This window comes from Lynx rufus, unplaced genomic scaffold, assembly GCF_022079265.1.
Source record: "Lynx rufus isolate CCGP_SWC_20201006 ecotype Redwood Valley unplaced genomic scaffold, mLynRuf1.p SCAF_4, whole genome shotgun sequence".
NCBI lineage: Eukaryota > Metazoa > Chordata > Mammalia > Carnivora > Felidae > Lynx > Lynx rufus.
This window is the reverse complement of record NW_025814856.1, coordinates 24,723,059-24,748,360: the sequence shown is the minus strand read 5'-3', so window position 1 is coordinate 24,748,360 and position 25,302 is coordinate 24,723,059. Positions and strand designations below refer to the sequence as shown.

Sequence of the window (25,302 nt, the reverse complement as noted above, 5' to 3'; positions counted from 1 at the left end):
TTTTTCAACGTTTATTTATTTTTGGGACAGAGAGAGACAGAGCATGAACGGGCGAGGGGCAGAGAGAGAGGGAGACACAGAATCGGAAACAGGCTCCAGGCTCTGAGCCATCAGCCCAGAGCCCGACGCGGGGCTCGAACTCACGGACCGCGAGATCGTGACCTGGCTGAAGTCGGACGCTTAACCGACTGCGCCACCCAGGCGCCCCTTTAATGGATAGTTTCTTAACATATTTTATTTCTCTGGGAAACACTAGGGACATTTCCATAAAGATAAGGAACAAAGCAAGAGTATCTCTATCTGCACTATCAAAAATACAAAGTTCTTTTTTTTTTAATGCTTATTTATCCATCCTGAGAGAGACAGAGAGAGAGAGAGAGAGCATGCACACACGGTAGGGGCAGAGAGAGGACAGAAAGAGAATTCCAAGCAGGCTCCATGCTGTCAGCACAGAGCTCAATGTGGGCTTCTATCTTACAAACCATAAGATCATGATCTGAGCCAAAATCAAGAGTCAGACACTTAACTGACTGAGCCACCCAGGCACTCCTTCAGCAAATTTATTTATGGAGCTAGCAAGTTAATGCCAAAGTTCATAGGGAAAAATAAAAATGAACAATAGCAAGGGAAACACCAAAAGAGAAAAATCTACAACAGCTCAATCAGACCTTAAGACATTCTACAAAAACTAAGTTAAAAAGCATATGGGGCACCTAGCTGGCTCAGTTGATGGAGTGTGTGGCTCTTCATCTTGGGGTTATGAGTTTGAGCCCCACACTGGGTACAGAGATTACTTAAAAATAAAATCTTTAAAAAATAAAAATATAAAGTATCATACTAGCACATGAATAGATAAATAGATTTGTGGAACAGGATAGAAAATTCAGATACAGACCCAAAGACATATAGAAATTTAGTAAGTAAAATCATGGGGGTAAAGTTGGACTTTCAAATAAATAGTCCTGGGAAAACAGGATAGCCATTTAGAAAAAAATTAAATTAGATTTATGTCTCATACCTTACACAAAAGGATTAGAAAGTTAAATCTTAAATAGGAGACCACACAAATATTAGAAGAAAACACCAACATGACAGTCTATATGGAAAACCCAAAAGACTCCACCAAAAAACTGCTAGAACTGATTTCATGAATTCAGCAAAGTTGCAGGATATGAAATAAATGCACAGAAATTGGTTGCATTCCTATACACCAACAATGAAGCGACAGAAAGAGAAATTAAGGAATCGATCCCATTTACAGTTGCACCAAAAACTATAAAATACCTAGGAATAAATCTAACCAAAGAGGTGAAAAATCTATACACTGAAAACTATAGAAAGCTTATGAAAGAAATTGAAGAAGACACAAAAAAATGGAAAAATATTCCATGCTCCTGGATAGGAAGAACAAATATTGTTAAAATGTCGATACTACCTAAAACAATCTACATATTCAATGCAATCCCTATCAAAGTAACACCAGCATTCTTCACAGAGCTAGAACAAATAATCCTAAAATTTGTATGGAATCAGAAAAGACCCCAAATAGCCAAAGCGATCTTGAAAAAGCAAACCAAAGCAGGAGGCATCACAATCCCAGACTTCAAGCTATACTACAAAGCTGTAATCATCAAGACAATATGGTACCGGCACAAGAACAGACACTCAGATCAATGGAACAGAATAGAGAACCCAGAAATGGACACACAAATGTATGGCCAACTAATCTCTGACAAAGCAGGAAAGACTATCCAATGGAATAAAGACAGTCTCTTCAGCAAGTGGTGCTGGGAAAACTGGACAGTGACATGCAGAAGAATGAACTTTGACCACTTTCTTACACCATACAAAAATAAACTCAAAATGGATGAAAGACCTCAATGTAAGACAAGAAGCCATCAAAATCCTTGAGGAGAAAGGAGGCAAAAACCTCTTTGATCTTGCCCATAGCAACTTCTTACTCAACACGTCTCCAGAGGCAAGGGAAACAAAAGCAAAAATGAACTACTGGGATCTCATCAAAATAAAAACCTTCAGCACAGCGAAGGAAACAATCAGCAAAACTAAAAGGCAACCAACAGAATGGGAGAAGATATTTGCAAATGACATATCAGATAAAAGGTTAGTATCCAAAATCTATAAAGAATTTATCAAACTCAACATCCAAAAAACAAATAATCCAGTGAAGAAATGGGCGAAAGACATGAATAGACACTTCTCCAAGGAAGACATTCAGATGGCCAACTGACACATGAAAAAATGCTCAACATCACTCATCATCGGGGAAATACAAATCAAAACCACAATGAGATACCACCTCACACCTGTCAGAATGGCTAACATTAACAACTCAGGCAACAACAGATGTTGGCAAGGATGCAGAGAAAGAGGATCTCTTTTGCATTGCTGGTGGCAATGCAAGTTGGTGCAGCCACTCTGGAAAACAGTATGGAGGTTCCTCAAAAAACTAAAAATAGAACTACCCTACGACCTGATAAAAAATTATCAGGACACCTAGGCATTTGTCCATGGGATACAGGTGTGCTGTTTTGAAGGGACACATGCACCCCCATATTTATAGCAGCACTATCAACAATAGCCAAAGTATGGAAAGAGCCCAAATGTCCATCGATCGATGAATGGACAAAGAAGATGTGGTATACATATACAATGGAGTATTACCCGGCAATCAAAAAGAATGAAATCTTGCCATTTGCAACTACGTGGATGGAACTAGAGGGTATTATGCTAAGTGAAATTAGTCAGTCAGAGAAAGACAAAAATCACATGACTTCACTCATATGAGGACTTTAAGAGACAAAACAGATGAACATAAGGGAAGGGAAACAAAAATAATATAAAAACAGGGAGGGGGACAAAACAGAAGAGACTCATAAATATGGAGAACAAATGGAGGGTTAAGGGGAGGAGTTGTGGGAGGGGGGATGGGCTAAATGGGTAAGAGGCGCTAAGGAATCTACTCCTGAAATCATTGTTGCACTATATGCTAACTAATTTGGATGTAAATTTAAAAAAATAAAAAATTAAATTAAAAAAAGACAGCAGTAAATTTCTTTATAATCTGTACATAAGGAAAGAAAAGTTTTCTAACTGATTCAAAAACCAGATTTAATAAAGGAAAAGACTGATAAGTCTAATTATAGAAAAATAAAAACTTTTTTCATGGTTAAAAATATAAGCAAAGTAAAAGATGAAAAACTAGGAGAAAATATTTTCTGCATATATAACAGGTAAATAGCTAATAACCCTTAAATATTTGAAGATAAAGAAGACCAAAAATCCAGTAGAAAAATGAGCAAAAGATATGAACAAGAAATTAAAGACATTTTAATATGGACTTTGTTTAAAGATACCAAAAAATGTCAAATTCACTTATTATAAGAGAAATGCAAATTAAAATCACACCAAGAACCCTTCAGTTCCAATTAAGATGGGTTAAACCCATTCTATTCTGTCTTCACTCTCAGAGCAAAGATAATCCTTCACTCTGACCAGAGGAACCACAGTTTGAACCATAGTTCAAAGAGCATAGAGGGAATCTCCATTTCCTTTTCTTTCCTCCCCCCTCCCTCTCTTTTCTTTCTTTCTTTCTTTCTTTCTTTCTTTCTTTCTTTCTTTCTTTCTTTCTTTCTCTCTCTCTCTCTCTTTCTTTCTTTCTTTGTCTGAATTCACAACCCTGAGATCAAGACCTGAGCTGAGATTAAAGTTGGAAGCTTAACTGACTGAACCACCCAGGCACCTCATCCATTTCTTTTATTTAAATCTCCCGATCTTCCCACCGCTTGGCTGCAGAAGCAGTTATAGTCATAGGAAGTGCATAGCAAAGGGGAGACTAAAGCCCTGGCTGGCCAGAGGACTAGAAAGGGGAACCCCTGTGAACTAGAGGAGAGGAGTGATCACAGAGACAAGGCTTCAGAAGGTAATCTTACAAAGTTATGAACAAATTCCTGGACTTCTCCTGTGCTGAGCATGCATCAAAATCTTTGAGAACTAAACAGAATAGGTAACTGTCAACGTATCAGCTGGCCTGTGGGTGGCACACATGCAGGATAGATCTAAGGGCACCACAAAGGCAATGAAAATTAAATTGACATTGGAAATGCAGCCCACAGAACACAGATCGGGGGTGCCCGGGTGGCTCAGTCAGTTAAGCACCCAATTTAACTCAGGTCATGATCTCAGGGTTTGTGAGTTCCGTCCCCACATTGGGCTCTCTGCTCTCAGTGCAAAGCCTGCTTTGAATTCTGTCTCCCTATCTCTCTACCCCTCCCCTGCTGGCACACTCACACTTTCTGTCTCTCTCTCTCTCAAAAATAAACATTAAGAAAAATAATAATAAGAAGAAGGCAGATCAGAACTTGCAATCCGTACCTAACCAGGTCAATTGCCTGCTTAAAAAAAATTATCAGGACACCTAGATGGCTCAGTCGGTTAAGCGTCTGACTCCTGGGTTCTGCTCAAGTCATAATCTCGCTGTGTCGTGAGTTCAGCCCTGAATCGGGTTCTGCACTGGCAGTGCGGAGCCTGTTTGGCATATGCTCTCTTTCCCTCTGTCTCTCTGCCCCTCCCCCACTCACGCTATCTCTGTGTCTCTTAAAACAAATACATAAACTTAAAAAAAAATTGTCCATAGGGATTAAACAAGACTTAGAGTATCAGGGGTTCCTGGGTGGCTCAGTTGGTTGGGCGTCCAACTTCAGCTCAGGCCATGGTCTCGCGGTTTGTGAGTTCCAGCCCCGCGTCAGGCTCTGTGCTGACAGCTCAGAGCCTGGAGCCTGCTTCAGATTCTGTGTCTCCACCTCTCTCTGCCCCTCCCATACTCATGCTTTGTCTCTCTCTGTCTCTCAATAATAAATAAACATTAAAAAAATTTTTAAAAAAGACTTAGAGTATCATAACATAATATACAAATGGCCAGGATGCAATCCAAAATTACTTGACATACAAAGAAACACAAAAGTCTGACGTATTATCATGGGAAAAGAAACAGATACCATCCCCAAGATGACTCAAATACTGGAAATATCTGAAAAAACTTTTTCCCCCTTTTTAAAAAGATTGAGATATAATTAATATATAACAGTATATTTGTTTCAGGTACACAACATAATGATTCAATAGTTGTATATTTGTGAAATGATCACCACAGTAAGTCTAGTTAATATCCATTACCATATATGGCTACAAATTATTTTCTTCTCATGATAATAACTTAATATTTACTCTCTTAGCAACTTTCAGATATACAACAAAGTTTTATTAACTATAGTCATCATGCTGTACATTACTTGCTAATACCAAGACATATTTATTTTACAACTGGAAGTTTGTACCTTTTCACCATCTTCACCCATTTTGCCCACTTCCTACTCCCTGCCTCTGGCAACCACCAATCTGTTTTCTGTTTCTATGAGTTCAGTTTTTTTTTCCTTAAAGAGTCCACATATAAGTGAGACCATTTGGTATTTGTCTTTCTCTGACTTATTTCACTTGCATAATGCCTTCAAGGGCATTCTATGTTGTTGCAAATGGCAAGATTTCCATCTTTTTATGACTGAATAATATTCCATTGTATATATATTCTGCATTTTCTTTGTCCATTTATCCATTGACAGACACTTAAGTTGCTTCCATGTTTTGGCTATTATAAATAATGTTACAATGAACATAAGAGTGCGTGTATCTTTTAGAGTTAGTGCTATCATTTCCTTTGGTCAAATACTCAGAAGCAGAATTGCTGGATCATATGATAGTTCTATATTTATTTTTATTTTGAAAAAGAGAGAGAGTGGAGGAGGGGCAGAGGGAGAGGGAGAGAGACAATCTCAAGGAGGCTCCATACCCAGTGTGGAGCCCAACACAGGGCTCGAACTCATGAGATCATGACCCGAGTCCAAATCAAGACTTGGACACAACTGGCTGAGCCAACCAGGCGCCCTTATTTTTAATTTTTGAGGAATCCCCATACTGTTTTCCCTAGTGGCTACACCAATTTACATTCCCACCAACAGTGGACAAGGGTTTCCTTTTTTCCACATTCTCGCCAACACTTTTTATTTTTTATCTTTTTGATATTAGCCATTTTTTTTTTATAAATTTTTTTTCAACGTTTATTTATTTTTGGGACAGAGAGAGGCAGAGCATGAACGGGCGAGGGGCAGAGAGAGAGGGAGACACAGAATTGGAAACAGGCTCCAGGCTCTGAGCCATCAGCCCAGAGCCTGACGCGGGGCTCGAACTCCCGGACCGCGAGATCGTGACCTGGCTGAAGTCGGACGCTTCACCGACTGCGCCACCCAGGCGCCCCTTGATATTAGCCATTCTACCATGTGTGAGGTGATATCTCATTATGCTTTTGATTTGCATTTTCCTGATGGCTAGTGATGGTGAGTACCTGTTCATGTACCTGCTGGCCATCTGTATGTCTTTGAAAAAATGTTTATTTAGCTCCTCTGCCCATTTATTTAAAGATTTTATTTATTTATTCTTTTGAGTAATCTGGTGGGACTTGAATTTACAACCCCAAGATCAAGAGTCAGATGCTTCACAGACTTGAGCCAGCCAGGTGCCCACCTCTGCTCATTTTTTAATCAGACTGTTTGTTTTTTGTTACTGAGTTGTACAAGTTCTTTATGTATTTTGGGTATTAACCCTCTTTAAATATATAATTTGCAAATATTTTCTCCCATTCAATAAATTGCCTTTACATTTTGTTGGTGGTTTCCTTTTGCTGGTGCAGAAGCTTTTGGTGTGATGTAGTGTTCCACTTGTTCATTTTTTGTTTTTCTTGCCTTTTTTGGTGTCAAGTCCAAAAAATCATCACCAAGACCGATGTCAAGGAGCTTACCACCTATATTTTCTTCTAGGGAGTTCGATGGTTTCAGTTTCTTATAAAGTTAAACATATGTTTACCAAATAACTTAGCAATCCCACTTCTAGGCATTAATCTCTAAAACTGTACACAGATATTTATAGAAGTTTTGCTTATAATCAGAAAAAACTGCAAACAATCCAAATGTCTTTCATTAGGTCAATGGATAAGCACACAGAGGTGCATCGGTACAGAGGGACACTGATGGGCAGTACCAAGAAGTGAACTATTGATGCACAGAGCAGTGTGGGTGACTCTCAAAGATACTATGCTAGATGAAAAAAGTAAGTCTCAAAAGGTTACATACTGTATAATTCCATTCATATGACACTGGACAAGTCACATGAGGAATGGAGAACAGATCAGTGGTGACTAGGGTTTATAGGTGAAGAGAGTGTCTGACTAAAAAGGGGTCCCATGAGTAAATTTGGGGGAGTCATGGAGTGGATTGGGAGTTCCATATCTTCACTGTGGTTACAAGAATCTAGGGCGCCTGGGTGGCTCAGCCGGTTATGTGTCCGACTTCGGCTCAGGTCATGATCTCGCAGCCTGTGAGTTCAAGCCCCGCATCAGGCTCTGTGCTGACAGCTCAGAGCCTGCAGCCTGTTTCAGATTCTGTGTGTGTGTCTCTCTCTGACCCTCCCCCATTCATACTCTGTCTCTCTCTGTCTCAAAAATAAACATTAAAAAAAAAATCTATACATATGTTAAAAGTGATAGAACTGCATACCAAAATGTTTTCATCATGTAGAAATTTTTTGGTGGGGCATCTGGCTGGCTCTGGCTGGCTCATGTGACTCCTCATCTTGGGGTCATGAGCTCAAGCCCCACACTGGGTGTAGACATTACTTAAATAAATAAATATGAAAAAAACTACACTGAGATACTGTGTCTTTCCTATTAGAGAAGCACTAACGTGAAAGTTTGACAAAGCATTCTGCTGGCAAGACTGTGGAGAAATAGGCACTTTCACTGGTGGTAGGTATGCAAATTACTATAACTCATTTAAGGAGAAATCTGACAATGTGTAAAGAATGACATACGGGGTGCCTGGGTGGCTCAGTTGGTTAAGTGTCTGACTCTTGATTTTGGCTCAGGTCATGATTTCATGGTTCGTGGGATCAAGCCCCATGTCAGGCTCCATGCTGACAGTGCAGAGCTTTCTTGGGATTCTCTCTGTCCTTCTCTTTCTGCCCCTCTCCTGCTTGCACAAATGCACACACTCTCTCTCTGTCTCTAAATAAATAAATATTAAAAAAAATTAAAATGACATGTGTTTTACTTTTGACTCAGCAATCCAACTTCTAGGGATTTACTTTAAAGAAACATTTTCAGGGGTACTGGCTCAGTTGGTAGGGCATGTGACTCTTGATCTCAGGGTCATGAGTTTGAGCCCCACATTCAGAACACAGTTTACTTAAAAAAAAAAAAAAGAAAACGAAAATTTCCAATAACACAAAAATCCTTATGCATAATATGCCCTGAAGCACTATTTGTCATTGCAAACTATTGGAAACAACCGAAATGCTCATACATAGAAGAATAGTTTCGTAAACCATAGTACATGCACACAATGGAACACGACATGGCTGTAAAAAAGATTTTTTTTTTTTTTTAAATTTTTTTTTTTTTTCAACGTTTATTTATTTTTGGGACAGAGAGAGACAGAGCATGAACGGGGGAGGGGCAGAGAGAGAGGGAGACACAGAATCGGAAACAGGCTCCAGGCTCTGAGCCATCAGCCCAGAGCCTGACGCGGGGCTCGAACTCACGGACCGCGAGATCGTGACCTGGCTGAAGTTGGACGCTTAACCGACTGCGCCACCCAGGCGCCCCTGTAAAAAAGATTTAACATCTCTATGAACCAATAAGAAGCTATACGCAGGATACATATTATTAAGTGAACAAAGAGTAGTGCTAAAGAGTGTCCATAGTGTGAAAAGAAGGAACAGTAAGAACATATAGATATATCTGCTTATTTTTAAACAGAGAAACACAGGAAGGATAAACCAGGAAATGAGACCCCTTCGGGGGGTAGGGATGGGTGAAGAGGACAGAAGCAGAGGAACAGGGTGGAAGAGGTGGGAATAGGGGTTACACTTGTCTGAATATATATTACACATAGTTTTCTCTCAGGACTGTATTCATGTTTCGCATACTCAAAAATTAATATCAACAAGGATGGAAGAAAAAAAATCCCTTAAATTTAAATAGAAGCAGAAACAATGAACTTAGTGTTATTTCAAATGAAAAACATAAACATAGCGAAATAGGGCAGGGACAACTGTTGCACACTGTGTTTTGGCTATATCCCCTGAGACTAATGACAAAAAACTGTAAACAAATATTGAGCTCTAGTTAGTAGGCTTGCTTTTGTAGTGGTATGGATTAGCCATTCTGAAGCTATTCTCTATGCATTGTAGGTCTGAGCAAGTCAGTAAGTATGTTGAGTACAGTGGGAGCCAGTTTGTCACTGGTGGGAAAGGGAGTTACAAATATGGAAAGGAGGAAAGCTGGACTGAACCCCGTGGTGTTGGACTAGAATTGGAAGTAATAGTGGGGATTCATGGTGTATGAGAGCAGAGCATTTGGTGGTAAGAGACTGTGACACTCCCGCACCCAAGAACAGCTTCTGAGAACCATAAATGGTAGGGCTGTGCTTGGCCCATTATTTATAGAAGCCCCACACCCTGTAGGATTGTAACATTGCCCATCTACATTATGAGATTGGCCTCACTATTACATTACAAAGATGACTTTCTGCCAATAGCACATTTTTTATTTGGAGACTTGGAATAATAATGGAAGAAACAGTCTAAGTCCTATGCATTAGTCAGGCCTCTTTCTGTTGCAAGAGAAGAAACTGAGCTCGAACTGATCAAAGCACTAAGGGGGTTTATTAGTACCCACCGTGGAAAGATTAGGAGTGGGTCTAGCTTCAGGTCCGTCTGGATCTAGGGGCTTGAATGATATCATTGCGGCTCTCTCTCTTTGTCACTCGGGCTTTCTCTGCTGGGTGGGTGTGATGGAACTGGACAGCACAAGGGTCATCTCTGGCCAGTTTAGCAAGCCCAGCAGAAAGAAAGCCTGCCTCCTAGATTCTGTCAAGAAGATCCAGGAAGGACTGTGATTGGTCCAGCTCGTGGGATGAGAGAGATGGGGCCACCTTGACTGGTGAGCCCCAAAACCACAGGGAGTGGGGGGGGGGGTTCCTGAAAGGAATCATAGGAGAGGCCAACAAAATTAATGACTCTCTATTGCTTTTCCTGCCACAGCCTCCTAGTAAAGTTCTGACTTCTGTTTATGCCCACCAGGTGGAACTAGGTAAATTCCTCAACAACAATAAAAAATAAAACTACCTTAACCACTTTGCCCATGACAAGCTTCTCTGACGGCTCACCATGAGCCATCGTGGGCAGGCTGGGCAGACCTGGGTGTGTCTTGTGGGGTCCTCCCCCACATACCTGTGCCTAGCATGGGGGCTTGCCCTCAGCACAAGCTCAGAGAGCGTTTGTTTGTTTCATGTTTACAGTACCTTCCGCACCCTCCTGCCCCCATCATCTGTCTGTCCGACAGGGCCCTCCAGAATGCACCAGTTCTCAGGCAGTGAATGCCCAAGACAGAAACCTGAACGTACCTGCCTCGGAACTCTTCCCAGGTCAGTTTCCAAACCCAAGCTCAGAGGATGGGCTAACTTGCTGTAGGTGTTTTATGTTTAATTTACCAATAGATGAATAAGTAATAGTCACCACTAAAAAATCTTCCTAGCTGAAATTTCAGCCATCGTTACCTTTGGTAGAGGAACTTTGAGACCCTAACATCCCATCCTTCTGTGAGCTGCCACACCTATGTCCTTTTTGAAGCCCAGAGGATTTAGGTAGCCTCACAGGGGGCTGAGAGAGAATAACTCCAAGTATCTTCCAGAAGTTTATCCTGAACTCTCTGCCCCTTGAATATTCATCAAAAGCCAGTGCTTTGGAATAGGGACTCTCCAACATGAGTGTACATGAGAATCTCAAGTACATATTTAAAATGCAGATTCCTTGGACCTTACCGCTGGAGACTCCGAGGAACAGAGGCTGATGAGGAGCCGAGGGAAGAGCTATCTGAGCACAAGGAACAAGTGCAAAGGCCCTGAGGCAGGAAAGAGTGTTCCAGGAACTAGCAATAAAGTGAGAAAAAGACTGAGAGGCAGGAGATGAAGAAGCAAGGACCACAACAGGCAGGGCCTTGAGTCTGGGATAAGGAGATTGGGTTTTTATCTAAGTACAGCTAGGAGCCACTGAAGGTTTTAAGTGGGTAGAACTCCAGATCAGATTGTCACTTTAAGAAAATCACTCTGGCTGCTGTGTACAGAATGGATGATGGTAAAGCAAGAAGGTAGGCAGAGGGACAAGACAGGAGGCTTCTGGAGGGTGAGATGTGAGGATTCTGAGTACTAACCTCAGTCCTGGTGCATTCTTTTGTTTCTGCTTGCATCCCCTTCTGTTCCACTTATTTTATCCCCTACTCACCCCTACTACTTCAAGATGAGAGTGTTCTTTTTTTTTAAGTTTATTTATTTATTTTGAGAGAGAGAGAGAGAGAGAGTGAGCAAGAGAGAGCGCACGTGCTTGCAAAAGGTGGGGAGGGGCAGAAAGAAAAGGAGAAGGATAGAATCCCAAGCAGGCCCCTCGCTGCCATCACGGAGTTCAAACTCACGAACCCTAAGATCATGATCTGAGCCGAAACCAAGAGTCAGACACACAACTGACTGAGCCACCCAGGCACCCTGAAAATGTTATTTTTATTATGAAAACAATATATTCTCAATATTTAAAATGCAAACAATACAGACAAGTAAAAAAAAGAAATTAATCATCGGCAATCTCACCGCCATGAGATGTTACCGTCCTTCCAGACATTCTCTACATGAGTACACATGCATTTTGCCCAAGTAGAATCATACTACACATGCTACTTTATAATGTGTTTTTCTTACTGGATGAAGTATGATTCCAGGTGCATAGATGATGTGCATTTGATGAGGGGAAGTTGAATCTCACTCAACCAGGTTTCTTTGCTGTTTGTGCAAATTTCCTCAAAGAGAGGTTTTCAAAAGGTATAACTTTGAGTCTATAAAGTTAGAAAACACGAGTAATTTTCCTAAAAAGCGGGAAAGGGCCTAGGGGGTTTAAAAATTAAAAACCAGAAAATAAACTCCAAACAGAGGAGCTACAAAACGAGTGTAGTAATTTCCTCCCAGAAGGGAATGTGACGCCTGGACAAAATTCCGTTGTTTATTTTGCATGGTCTTAACTCAAGCTACACAAAAAACCAGAGAGCAGTGGCAGGAAGTGCCTTTTTGTGTCCGGGCGGGGATGGGGCTCCCCAAGTGAAGCCTCTGGATATCTCAGGATTAGCCAAGAATCCTCAGAGCAACTCGCCCAAAACACTAATTGTATTTGTGTCTGTGTCTTTGATTAGTGGCTTAGTCAGCTTTCTTGCTCATTATCATTTTAATCTTTTTTTAAAAATTACTATTAAAGTAATAAGGCTAAGGCTCTAGTTTTATTTTTTATTTCCCCCCAGAGGAAAATAATTTAAATACAAACTTGAAGGTATTTTATATACTCTTTATCTCTGGTAATGTATTTAACAACCTTGATGTGGGAATGTTGGTTTTTTCCACCTTCATCATCAAATGGTTTAAACAGAAAGCAAAGGCCTTGGGATACCTGGACCCTGTTAGCCATTAGTTGCTTTCCTCAGGTTGAATATCCATCCTACAGCTCAGCAAAGAAAAAAAATCAAAGTAGACCGTGCATATTGGGGTTTTCATTCAGTGATCTAATGTGATAGAGCTGAATTAGCTGAATATTAACTATAGAATACAGGTAATAGGTATATGGTGTTCACTGTAAATCCAGATTCTAAGTTATTGTGTTACTTATATTACTTGCTTTCATTAGCTGACAGCAAGCCTTAGTGGCAGACAACTTTCAGGAAAGGATTCTTACATTTAATGGGAGAGGGAGAGGTAGAAACTCTCAGTCATTTCTGGAATTTTTTCTAGGAAGGGCAGATACTGAGTATTTGAGTGTGTCACCTGTTTCCACAATAGGTTGTAGTCTCTTTCTGAGGATTTTGAGATTTAGTTAATGTAGTCAATGCTTTGTTTATTTGTTTAATTTTTTTTAATGTTTATTTTATTTTTGAGAGACAGAGACAGAGTGCGAGTGGGGGGAGGGGCAGAGAGAGAGGGAGACATAGAATCTGAAGCAGGCTCCACGCTCTGAGCTGTCAGCACAGAGCCCAATGCGGGGCTGGAACTCACCAACCACATAAGGTCGTGACCTGAGCTGAAGTCTGCCGCTTAACCGACTGAGCCACCCAGGCGCCCTTTGTTTGTCTTAATTTTAAAGAATATTATATAAATAACACATGAATACATTAACACTGAAAAACTGAACACATTGCAGATTAAAATTCCTTTTGAAACCCTCTCTCCACCCCAAATCTCCAGTCTTCTCTTCCCAGCCCCTGCCAAATTAAACCACTTTTTTGATTTGATATACATGCTTCCAAGCTTTCATATATATATATATATACACATATATATATGTGGTATCCAATATATGCGGTATTGTTATCTCCAATATATGTATTGTTTTATTTGTTGATTTTTCATAAATGGTATTAATCCATATTTATCATTCTATAACTAGCTTTCTCTCCCCCCCACCCCATCAACATGTCTTAGAGCTTTTTTTCTAAGTTCTCCATAACTCTACCTTATTAAAATGAACAACCCTGATGAATTGTATAGTGTGCCAAGTTGGCTATTCCATGCATGTTTTTAGCTATTTCTCTATTCATAGACATCAAGGTTGCTTCTGACTACTTTTTTCTTTTCACCATTAAAAACATGACAGAAAGCAAGTTTGTATATACCTACCGATATGCGAATATGACTTTTTTCCCCAAGGTTAAATATTCATAAAGCAGAATGGCCTTGCAGAAGAAATGAGAAATTCTACATATGTTTTGTTTTAATAGAAATGGCCAGTTTTGGGGCGCCTGGGTGGCGCAGTCGGTTAAGCGTCCGACTTCAGCCAGGTCACGATCTCACGGTCCGTGAGTTCGAGCCCCGCGTCGGGCTCTGGGCTGATGGCTCAGAGCCTGGAGCCTGGTTTCCGATTCTGTGTCTCCCTCTCTCTCTGCCCCTCCCCCGTTCATGCTCTGTCTCTCTCTGTCCCAAAAATAAATAAACGTTGAAAAAAAAAATTAAAAAAAAAAAAAAGAAATGGCCAGTTTTCCCCACAACATTACTTTTAGTGGTCAACTCCAGAAAAATATATGTATATATATATTTAATGGTTATTTAGTTTTGAGAGAGGGAAAGGGGCAGAGAGAAAGGGGGACAGAGAATCTCAAGTGGGATCCGTGCTGACAACACAGAGCCCAACGTGGGACTTGAACTCACAAACTGTGAGATCATGACCTGAACTGAAGTCAGGCACTTAATCTATTGAGCCACCCAGGTGCCCAAATATTTCTTTTTATTAAGCTTCAGAATGGGCTCACCCTGGGCTCCAAACAAAACAGGGACAGGAGGACTATGAACTGAGTCTTTGGCTTCTAAGAAGGCTTATGACTCATCTATGAGCCCTCATATATCAACTGGCAAAAGGAAGGCTAAACCACATGCTAAATATTAGATTAAAAAAAAGATTAGTTGAAGGTGGGTATACAGAGATGGGACATAAAGAAGGAGGGAATGGGAACAAGTAGTGGGAATGAGGTGGCCACACCCATTCTGAGTATATCTAAGCCCTTTTATGTAGTTGTGATTCTTAGAACCAGTTTACATACTCCCAGAATAAATAAATCATTCAAATCAACCAGGATGAGAAGAAAACCCAACAAGGAACACCAACAATAAGAAATCTAAGTGTATTACAAGCAAATAACATAACCACACTGGAGGAGATGGGGAAGAGGACACCTAATGGAAGTAACTGAAAAATGATATTTCGATACTATAAGACAAAAGGTGGAAGGACTATACACGGAGATTGTAGTTTAGTCGGTAAATTTGTTCCTCTCTATGGGTCTCACAGGGGAATGAGTTAGCAATTCTGAAACTGTTTTATGTGCAGACTAGTCTGGGTCCAATTAGGAGACAGAAACCACAGTAATTTGAACAGGGAAAATTTAATAAAAAGAATTATTAACTATAGCAAGGGATTGGAGAAATGAGTGATTGGCTAGTAAGAAGCAGAGAGAACTCTAGAGAATATAGGAATAGCATATCTAAGGAGCAGCTACTTCCCTGGGCTTAGAGAGACAACCCAAGGAAAAGTCTCCTTCCTCCAGGGCAGAGACTCAGACCCAGTTGGAGAGGGGACAGCCGTGGCTCAGTAAATGGCAGAGAAGTCACTGTGGTCCCATGCTATCAGAACTTGCCAGAAACCCACTCGCTATGGTGCCAGGAAAACTGTTCATGGGAAGGTATCTCACTGGAGGCACTCGACTATGAAACTGTCCAAAAAGGGTGCCAGGGGGAAGCTGCCAGGCACTAGTGTTTCTGGATGCTGCATACTGCAGGAGCCGGCAGCTAGAATCTGGTATTGGAGAAGTTGTCTACACAGCAGGAACTGGACATTGGAGAAGCTGCCTACACTGCAGATGCTGGAGGAGCAGCCCATACTGCGGGAGCCTACCAGAAGGAATACACCAGACCATGCCTTCCTCCTTTTTCCTGCAATGTCTCTCCATCGCCCTCTCCTGACAAAATTCAACATGGTGCCATATTTAAATGAACCAGCTCCATTTTTGCATATCAGATAATGAAGGATGAATTTGAATTTGAGATACAATAAATTGATAACTGGCTGAGTTCACGCTTTTGTCAACTCATGTTTCATATGCTACCTTTTACACACATTTGAACTCTCATGTAAACAAAACCTCTCTATAATTCCACCTAACAAGATACACCTTTTTATGTGAGAAATGAAGAGATTTTCAGGGTGCTTAGGTGGCTCAGTCAGTTGGGCGTCCAACTTAGGCTCAGGTCATGATCTCACGGTTCATGAATTGAATACCCACATTGGGCTTGCTGCTGCCCCCCACCCTGCCCCCGCCCTTTCCCTGCTCACACACTCTCTTTCAAGAATAAATAAAACATTAAAAAAAAAAAAAGAAATGAAGAAATTTTCATCCTCTCCCCCTATTGAGGAAACAGTCCCAACAGTTATTGTATCCATCATTGACTATGTTAATTAACCCTTAAATTCAACCACAGTCTCACGGAATATTCTGTTACCTAAAATCTAAACTGTAAAGTTAGCTTCAGCAATCTGTACATAAAATGGGAAGAAGAAGAAAGAAGAAAATGGTTAGCATATACAAATAAACATATATGTATGACAAGCAAATAAAATGTGGTTTCTATAATTGGTCATAAGGCTATAACTGGTATCTATGACTTTCTTCTTTACTACCACTCACTATTTCCCTCACCCTCAGGCAGAACCTCAGCTGGTTGGGGTGACCCAAACCTTAATTCTCAAAGACTCTAGGTACTTAATTGTACCTGCTTTTCTTGGTTGTTTTGGTTTTCCATTAACCTTTACTATTAGACATGAAAGTTCTAAGAAATACCCTGGAGAACCCCTGAATATACATGGATAAAGAAACAAATATAGGTATATATATGCGTATGCTAGTACACGTGGATGTATTTCCTAGCTGTGTTTGATGACACAGCCTACAAGCAAAGACATCCCAGCAGCAATGAGCACATTTAGTGTCCAGATACTGGTTTCAAAAGGTGATTCTCTGATAAAAAGAGCCAGAAATTTTCGAAGAAATTATTGGATCTAGCTAGCACTGGAATAGGGAAAATACAAGATGATCCCAGGGCATTTTGTTTACCAGGAAGTAGGACATGCTCAAAAAATTATGGGGGCATGTTGAAAGAATACAGGACCCATCTTGAAGGGGCTCTTAGTGGCCAAAGCTGGAACAATTTGACAAAGAAAGAAAGAAAGAAAGAAAGAAAGAAAGAAAGAGGCATTAGAACAAAACCCACACAACATTCATTAGTCCATGCTGACATAAATAATTAACTGAATAAATAAATTAATGGGAGGAAGGGGCATCTCCTTATAGGAGAATTTCAATTAACAAATGTAGAAGGAATAAGGGAAATAGAAAAATCAGCATTAGAACATCCCAAAAATGATTATTGGATGCAAGATCCACTCATGGATGCTAAAATTAGCTAGCAGAAGTTGAGGATAACAGGATATTTGTGTCATCTCAAAGTATCACCACCAAGAAATGAAGTACAAAGACAAGATGGTAATGTTACAGTGGAGACATCTGGAAGACACCATCTTAACCAAGTGATCAAAAGTAAAATAAGAGGGGGAGCCTGGCTGACTCAGTTGGAAGAGCATGAGACTCTTGATCTTGGGGTTGTAAGTTCAAGCCCCACATTGGGTGTGGAGACTACTTAAATAAATAAAATGTTTAAAAAGAAAAAAGAAGTAAAATAAGAAGGGTGCCTGGCTGGTTCAATCAGTAGAGCATGCAACTCTTGATCTTGGGGATATGAGTTCAGTCCCCACATTGGGTTGTAGCACTTACTTAAAAAAAGGAAAGGGGCGCCTGGGTGGCTCAGTTGGTTAAGCTTCCCACTTTGACTCAGGTCATGATCTCGAGGTTCATGGGTATGAGCCCTGCGTTGGGCTCTGTGCTGACAGCTCAGAGCCTGGAGCCTGCTTTGGATTCTGTGTCTCCCTTTCTCTCTGCTCCTCCCCTGCTCATGCTCTGTCTGTCTGTCTGTCTCTCTCTCTCTCAAAAATAAATAAATATGAGGAAAAAAAGAAAATAAGGGGCACCTGGGTGACTCAGTTGGTTAAGTGTCTGACTTCAGGTCATGATCTCATGGTTTGAGAGTTCGAGCCCCTCATTGGGCTCTCTGCTGTCGGTGCAAAGCCTGCTTCAGATCCGCTGCCCCCCTTTCTCTCTGCCCCTCCCCTACTTATGCTTTCTCTAAATAAATAAATAAATAAATAAAAACTTTTAAAAAAGTGAAATAATACATAGTGACACCATGTACCCCATGATATGATACACAACATCATTTTTCTGGCATTCTTACCAAAATTTCATAACTTGAATCCAGTCATGAAAAAACATCAGACAATTCCAAATTAAGGAACATTTTTGAATACTCTTCAAAAGTGTCAAGATCATGAAGCACAAAGACTGAGGAACTTTCAGAGACTGGGGACTAAGGAGACATGACAACTAAACGCATTGCAGGATTCCAGATGGAGCCTGGACCAGAAATAGGACGTTAGTGGACCATCGGTACAACGTGACAAGAATGACACTTCAATTCTGTGGTCTTTCTCTCAGAAACCCATATCCCCATCTGTTCATGAGAAAAACACCAGACAGATTACAGTTGAGGGGCAGCCTACAAAATACCTGATCAGTACTCAAAACTGTCAAAGTCATCAAAAACAAGAAAAGTCTGAGAAACTGTCACAGCCCAGAGGCACCTAAGCAGGATAACAACTAAATATCATGTGGTATTTCAGATGGGATCCTGGCACATAAAAGTGGCATTACAGAAAAAAGAAAGAAATCTGAATAATGTATGGGCTGTAGTTAATAATTACGTATTAATACTGATTCATTTATTGGGGCAAATATAGTATACTAACATAAAATGTTAATGGAAGGGGAAACTGGGTATGAGTACATGGGAACTCAGTACTCTCTTCTCAATTTTTCTGTGATTTTAAAAACAATTCTATGGGAATGCAAGCTGGTGCAGCCACTCTGGAAAACAGTATGGAGGTTCCTCAAAAAACTAAAAACAGAACTACCCTATGACCCAGCAATGGCACTACTAGGCATTTATACATGGGATACATGTGTGCTGTTTTGAAGGGACACATGCACCCCCATGTTTATAGCAGCACTATCAACAATAGCCAAAGTATGGAAAGAGCCCAAATGTCCATCGATCGATGAATGGACAAAGAAGATGTGGTATACATATACAATGGAGTATTACCCGGCAATCAAAAAGAATGAAATCTTGCCATTTGCAACTACGTGGATGGAACTAGAGGGTATTATGCTAAGTGAAATTAGTCAGTCAGAGAAAGACAAAAATCACATGACTTCACTCATATGAGGACTTTAAGAGACAAAACAGATGAACATAAGGGAAGGGAAACAAAAATAATATAAAAACAGGGAGGGGGACAAAACAGAAGAGACTCATAAATATGGAGAACAAATGGAGGGTTAAGGGGAGGGGTTGTGGGAGGGGGGATGGGCTAAATGGGTAAGGGGCACTAAGGAATCTACTCCTGAAATCATTGTTGCACTATATGCTAACTAATTTGGATGTAAATTTAAAAAAATAAAAAATTAAATAAAAAAAAACAATTCTAAAATTAAAAAATTTATTTTTAAAAAGAGGACATTACGAGTAGGGAGAATGGTAAAATCCCAATAACATCTGTAGATTACGCAGTAGTATCATATTAATGTTGTTTCTGGTTTCTGTAATTGGGCTACGGTTACACAAGAGGTTATATAAGAGGTTAGGGGAAGCTGAGTGGAGAATGAATATACAGGTACTCTTTGAACTATTTTTGCAACTTTTCTGTAAATTTAAAAATATTTCAAAAACATTTTTTTTTTTAAACGAGCTTGAAATGTTGCCAGTTTTTAAAAAAGGAATCCAATCTATGGTCTTGCACACCACTCTCAACATTGGCCTCGCAACAATATATGCATACTTTTAACGGTACAAACTATGTCGAGAGTAGCCAATGTACATATGGCTCAATTTTATGGAAAGCAGTTTGGAAGTCATGAACAAAGCTGGAAGCACAACCAAGGCAATAAATGAGACCGCCTGGAGAGTCCCAGGGAAACACTGTGAGACATTACATAATGGCAGCCAGCAGCGATGGAAGAATTTATTTTAGGTCTCCAGTTTAAGTATATATATTTATGTGCACCAGGGAAGGCCAGTGGAAGTCATCGTCTGACCTCTCCAGAGAGGGGAGGGTGAACCATTGTCCCTGACAGGGGCCACTCCTGTCCCCACACACCCAGCCTATGCTAATCTCCCCTCCAAGGAGTGGGGGGTCCGCCTGTGGGGCAGGGCTATGGAGCTGCCATCTCACCTGAATCCTCAGAGCTGTTCCCTGGGAGGAGGAAGAGGCCTGGCCTGGTGGGTGCTTCCAGGCCCCTCAGGGTTCTCTGTACGTTTTTGTTGCTGGTGCGAGGCTGATTTCTCTTGCTCGTGAACTTGGCTCAATGCCTTGTTCTGTGTCTGTTTTTGCAATCTGTCACTCCCTTGCTCCATCTCTAGTGAAATTTAGCTCTAGAATTTCCTGCTTGAGGGCCTTAGGTTGGGAGACTAGAGTCAGGGAGTGCTGTGGGTTTTTTTTTGTTTTTTTGTTTTTTTTTGCTCACAACTGAGAGGGACTGGTTGGCCCTATCTCCACAGTGAGGGCACACCCTCGAAGGCTCTGACACTGGGGTTGCCACCTGCTGCTTCTATTCAACTGTGCAAGTTATTCAACTGTGAGGCTCTTCCCCCACTGGCATTAACTCCAGAGGAGCAGAGAAGATGCACCCTGCAATTGTAAAATGAGCATCGTGTGTTTCTTCCTTCCTTTCCGTCCTGTTTCCCCCAAGTGCGTTGGGAGCCCTTGTTCCCGGCCATTTGCCCTGAACTGACTCCTGCTTAAATGTAAACTGGGGCAGCTAGGGCCTGAGCAAATACTTTGAAACACTTTTTCCCCTTGGCTTCTGTGATGGTTAATTTTATGTGTCAACTTAACTGGGTTAAGGGATGCCCAGATAGCTGGTGAAAAATTATTTCTGGATTGTGTCTGGATGTGTGTTTCCAGAAAAAAAATTAACATTTTAATTGGTGAATTGACTAAAGCAGATGGCCCTCCCCAATGCAGGTAGGCATTTTCCAACTGGTTGAAGCCCCAGTAGAACAAAAAGGCAGAGGAAGGGCGAATTCTCTCTCTTTCTCTGCTTGAGCTGAGACATCCATCTTCTCTTGCCCTCGGACACTGGTACTCTTGGTCTCAGACTTTCAGATTCAGGTTGGGACTTATATCATCAGCCCCTATTTCTCAGGCTTTTGGACTTGGACTAAATTATACCACGAGCTTTCCTGATTCTTCAGCTGGCAGACAGCAGATTGTGGGACTTCTCAGCGTCCATGACTGCATGAACCTATTCCTATAGGAATAGATTCCTATAATAAATCTCTTCTTATATATATCTCTACACATTCTGTTGGTTCTGTTTCTCTGGAGAACCCTAAGACCATTTCCTTTTAGCTTTCTTCCTGTTACTCTGAACCCTCTTTCCATGGTTCATTATCTACAGCTCCTCTTTACACACTTTGAAAAGAGGATTGGGTTCATGATGCATCATAATCTCTAAATAGCTGTGTGTCATTCAGGCAAACCAGGAAACCTTTGTGAGCCTCAGATCCTTCATCTGTTAAGTAGAGCTCTCAGTGGCTGCCTCCAAAGCTCAGGAGGTTCTGCTAAGTGTGAGGTACTGTCCTGGAAAGTGAGTTCCTGGAGGGCAGGGACCTCATGACTTTGTGCATGTTCTATTCCAATGCCTTGCACAGTGCCTGGCCAGTGCCTGGCCAGTGCCTGGCATACAGTAGGCACTCAATAAATGTTTGCTAAATAAACAGTTGAATATAAAAACACTATATCTCTCTCAAAAATAAATAAAACATTAAAAAAAATTTTTTTTAATAAATTGGGGCGCCTGGGTGGCGCAGTCGGTTAAGCGTCCGACTTCAGCCAGGTCACGATCTCGCGGTCCGTGAGTTCGAGCCCCGCGTCAGGCTCTGGGCTGTTGGCTCGGAGCCTGGAGCCTGTTTCCGATTCTGTGTCTCCCTCTCTCTCTGCCCCTCCCCTGTTCATGCTCTGTCTCTCTCTGTCCCAAAAATAAATAAACGTTGAAAAAAAAATTAAAAAAAAATAAATAAAAATAAAACACTAGTCATTATGATTCTGCACTTGTATATGTCACAAGCTGTATCATTCAGGTTCAAGATGGTACTGGAGAGAATAAACAAATCTGGTGATAGAAGGTAAATGGAGAATTAAAAATTATAGGTGAGACAATTTGAGAAATACAATGGCTGAGTTGCATGGTTGCTCCAGGCTGTTTATTGACCGTGTCTCATCTGAGTGGCTCAGTGGGGCCTCTTTCCTCTTGACATATGTGACCTGTCTGGGATCTTTGTTTCTGGACATTGATTACCCAGTGTGAATCCTAACCTGCTGACATAGCATGTCCATTTCCTTAAGAATAATTCTAGAAAATCCAGAAAAATCCAATTCCATTTGTAAAAGTTCACAAACTAAAAAAGGCATTTGGGAAAATAGAGGAAACTTGAATGAAACTACTTTTCAGAGAGATAAGAGAAGGAATTACTTCCTTTAAGCAAGAATAGGATGTTCTGCAAAAGGGACAATCACCAAATAAGAAAGAGCTGCTCTTGGATATTAGGAAATATAGGGGCGCCTGGGTGGCGCAGTCGGTGAAGCGTCCGACTTCAGCCAGGTCACGATCTCGCGGTCTGTGAGTTCGAGCCCCGCGTCAGGCTCTGGGCTGATGGCTCAGAGCCTGGAGCCTGTTTCCAATTCTGTGTCTCCCTCTCTCTCTGCCCCTCGCCCGTTCATGCTCTGTCTCTCTCTGTCCCAAAAATAAATAAAAAACGTTGAAAAAAAATTTTTAAAAAGGAAATATAATAAAATAAAAATTCATCAGATTTTGAAGATCTAGTTGGAGAAATGTTCTAAGGCATGGAATGAAGTGAGTAGGAGATGGAAAATAGCTGATAATAAGAAAATTGAAGGATAAACTTGGCATATCTATCAGCTAACTGAGGATTTTCATAAAAGAGAGGGGTCCCTGGGTGGCTCAGTTGGTTAAACCTCTGACTTCTGCTCAGGTCGTGATCTCACAGTTCGTGGGTTCAAGCCCTGTGTCGGGCTCTGTGCTGACAGCTCAGAGCCTGGAGCCTGCTTCAGATTCTGTGTCTCTGTCTCTCTCTGCCCTCCCCCCCAACTCAAAAATAAATAATAAACATTACAAAATTAATAAAAAAAAGTTTTAAAGAGACAGAAAATAGGATTTTAGCACCAGAGAGAAGGGAAGGAAAGGAAAGAACAGCTGGGCTGGAGACCTGAAGAACCTCCAACCCTGACTCCAACCCTGGGCAGAAGCATGAGCACTCCAGGGGGAATTCTCCTGAAATAAAACCCTGAGGGGAAAAGCTAATGCCTCTGACCATGTGGAAAGTTGTATGGGAAAATTTAACAAGGGTTATATTAAAAAGGTAAATATTAAATACACACACACACACACACACACACCAAAAAAAGTTGTAACAAGAAAGGAAATATTTTTTTTAAGTTTATTTATTGTGTGTATGTGTGTGTGTGTGTGTGTGTGTGTGTGAGAGAGAGAGGGAGAGAGAGAGAGAGAGAAAATCCCAAACAGGCTCTGCACTGTCAGTGTGGAGCCTGATGCAGGGCTTGATCTCATGACCCTGAGATCGTGACCTGAGCTGAAACCAAGAGTTGGGTACTCAACCAAGTGAGCCACCCAGACGCCCCAAGAAAGGAAATATTATCATAAAACACTACTTGTCTATAAAGTAAATGGTGTGTCATAATTATTATCACAATGATATAAATGCTGAATGTTGATTTAATCAAAATATTGTAATTTATTAGTCAGGATTCCAAAACAAAACAACTCTCAAGTGGGGTAATTTGAGGAGAACTTCATGAAAGAGGCTTTGTGGGCAGGATGAAAAGAAACCAAAAAGGAAGGTGCAGTACCAGTATGGGGGGCTATTACCCACCTCGCACACACAGAGACCTGAGGTGGCAAGGGGGTGGGAGCAGTTGTCAGGAACTGGAGAGCCTGTCTGACACCAATGCCAGACATGCAGCCCCCACAGCACCCGGACAGAGAGGTAACTGAGGGCAGAAACACTTTGGCTCTCTCCCTCCCCCAACTGCCTGCCTGTGCCCCACATTGACCCAACCCACCCTGAAGACTGAGGGCAAGAAAGTCCATTGATGAGGTCTGTACAGGTTAGAATGGCTCTGGAAGGGCAGAGGGAGACATCCAGGACAAACCTCAGTGCGTGGATAGAGGAAGAGAACACAAAGAGAGCACAGTTTTCATATGTCATAAAGAGCAGGAAGTTAGGAGCCAGCATCTAAACTGGTCGGTCAGGAAAAGCAAGATCAGCCTATGATTTAGAAACATGGCACCAAATGCCGGAAAATAGCAAGAAGAGTTGAACCAAGATGCTCTGGGGAGTGAGGGTCACAAGGGACAGGTCAGAGGTTACTGTTTTTCATTTTCCATCTATTAAAACTAATGAGACTTTCAAAACTTTTTATGTATAACTTTGATTAAAGTAAAAACATAGTAATATCCAGTAATATCATGAGAGAAACATCAGACAAATCCCAATAGAGGGGCATCCTACAAAGTACCTAACCAATGTTCTTCTAATACAAGGGCAGTCTGGGAAACTGTCACAGTCAAAAGGACCCTGAGACATGGCAACTACAAGTTATGTGGTGTCCTGGATGGGATGCTGGAACAGAAAAAAGACATGAGGTAAAAACTAAGGAAGTCTGAATAAAATTTGGACTTCGGTATGATAACGTATCAATATTGGTTTATTAATTATAATAGCTGTACTATACTAATGTAATATGTTAATAATAAAGAAAACTAGGGACAGGGTATATGGGTACTCTCTGTATTATCTTCTCGATTTTTCTGTAAATCTAAAATTGTTCTTAAAAAATAGTCTATTAAAGATAAAAAAAGGGCTTTATAGTATAAATAACCTCAAAAGACAAGAAAACTTTATGCATTTTATTTTATTTGCATTATTTAGAACTTTAGTAGGGTTGGATGCTTTTCCAGGCTTTTTAATGATTTTTGCATTCAGGACATTAAATCCCAGAATTTCAATAATGATCCTAGTAACTTATTCAGTTAACAAGTATGTATCAAATGCCTACTACACACAGGCACTTGGGATGCAGGGACCTTTTCAAAATACAGTCCTGCCATTGCCCTTAAACCTCTCAGAAGCCACTGGGTACTCTAAGGTTCAAACCAGGGTACAACGTCATGCCTGCCTATCCCTGCAGGCCTTTTGAGCTCACCTTGTACCATTCTTCCATATCTCACTGCTCTCCAATCACACTGGCCTCTTTTGGTTCCTTGAAGATGCCATGCTCTCAATCCCCCAGGGCCTTTGCATATGCTGCTCCCTCTGACTAGAACTTTCT

The 25,302-nt window shown here is 41.0% G+C and overlaps 1 long non-coding RNA gene across 3 annotated transcripts in view; it reads right to left on the bottom strand.

The window, feature by feature from the left end:
- The window catches only part of LOC124524443 (uncharacterized), a 47,087-nt gene that overhangs the window by 16,772 nt on the left and 5,013 nt on the right, over positions 1-25,302 (bottom strand). The window lies entirely within an intron of this gene.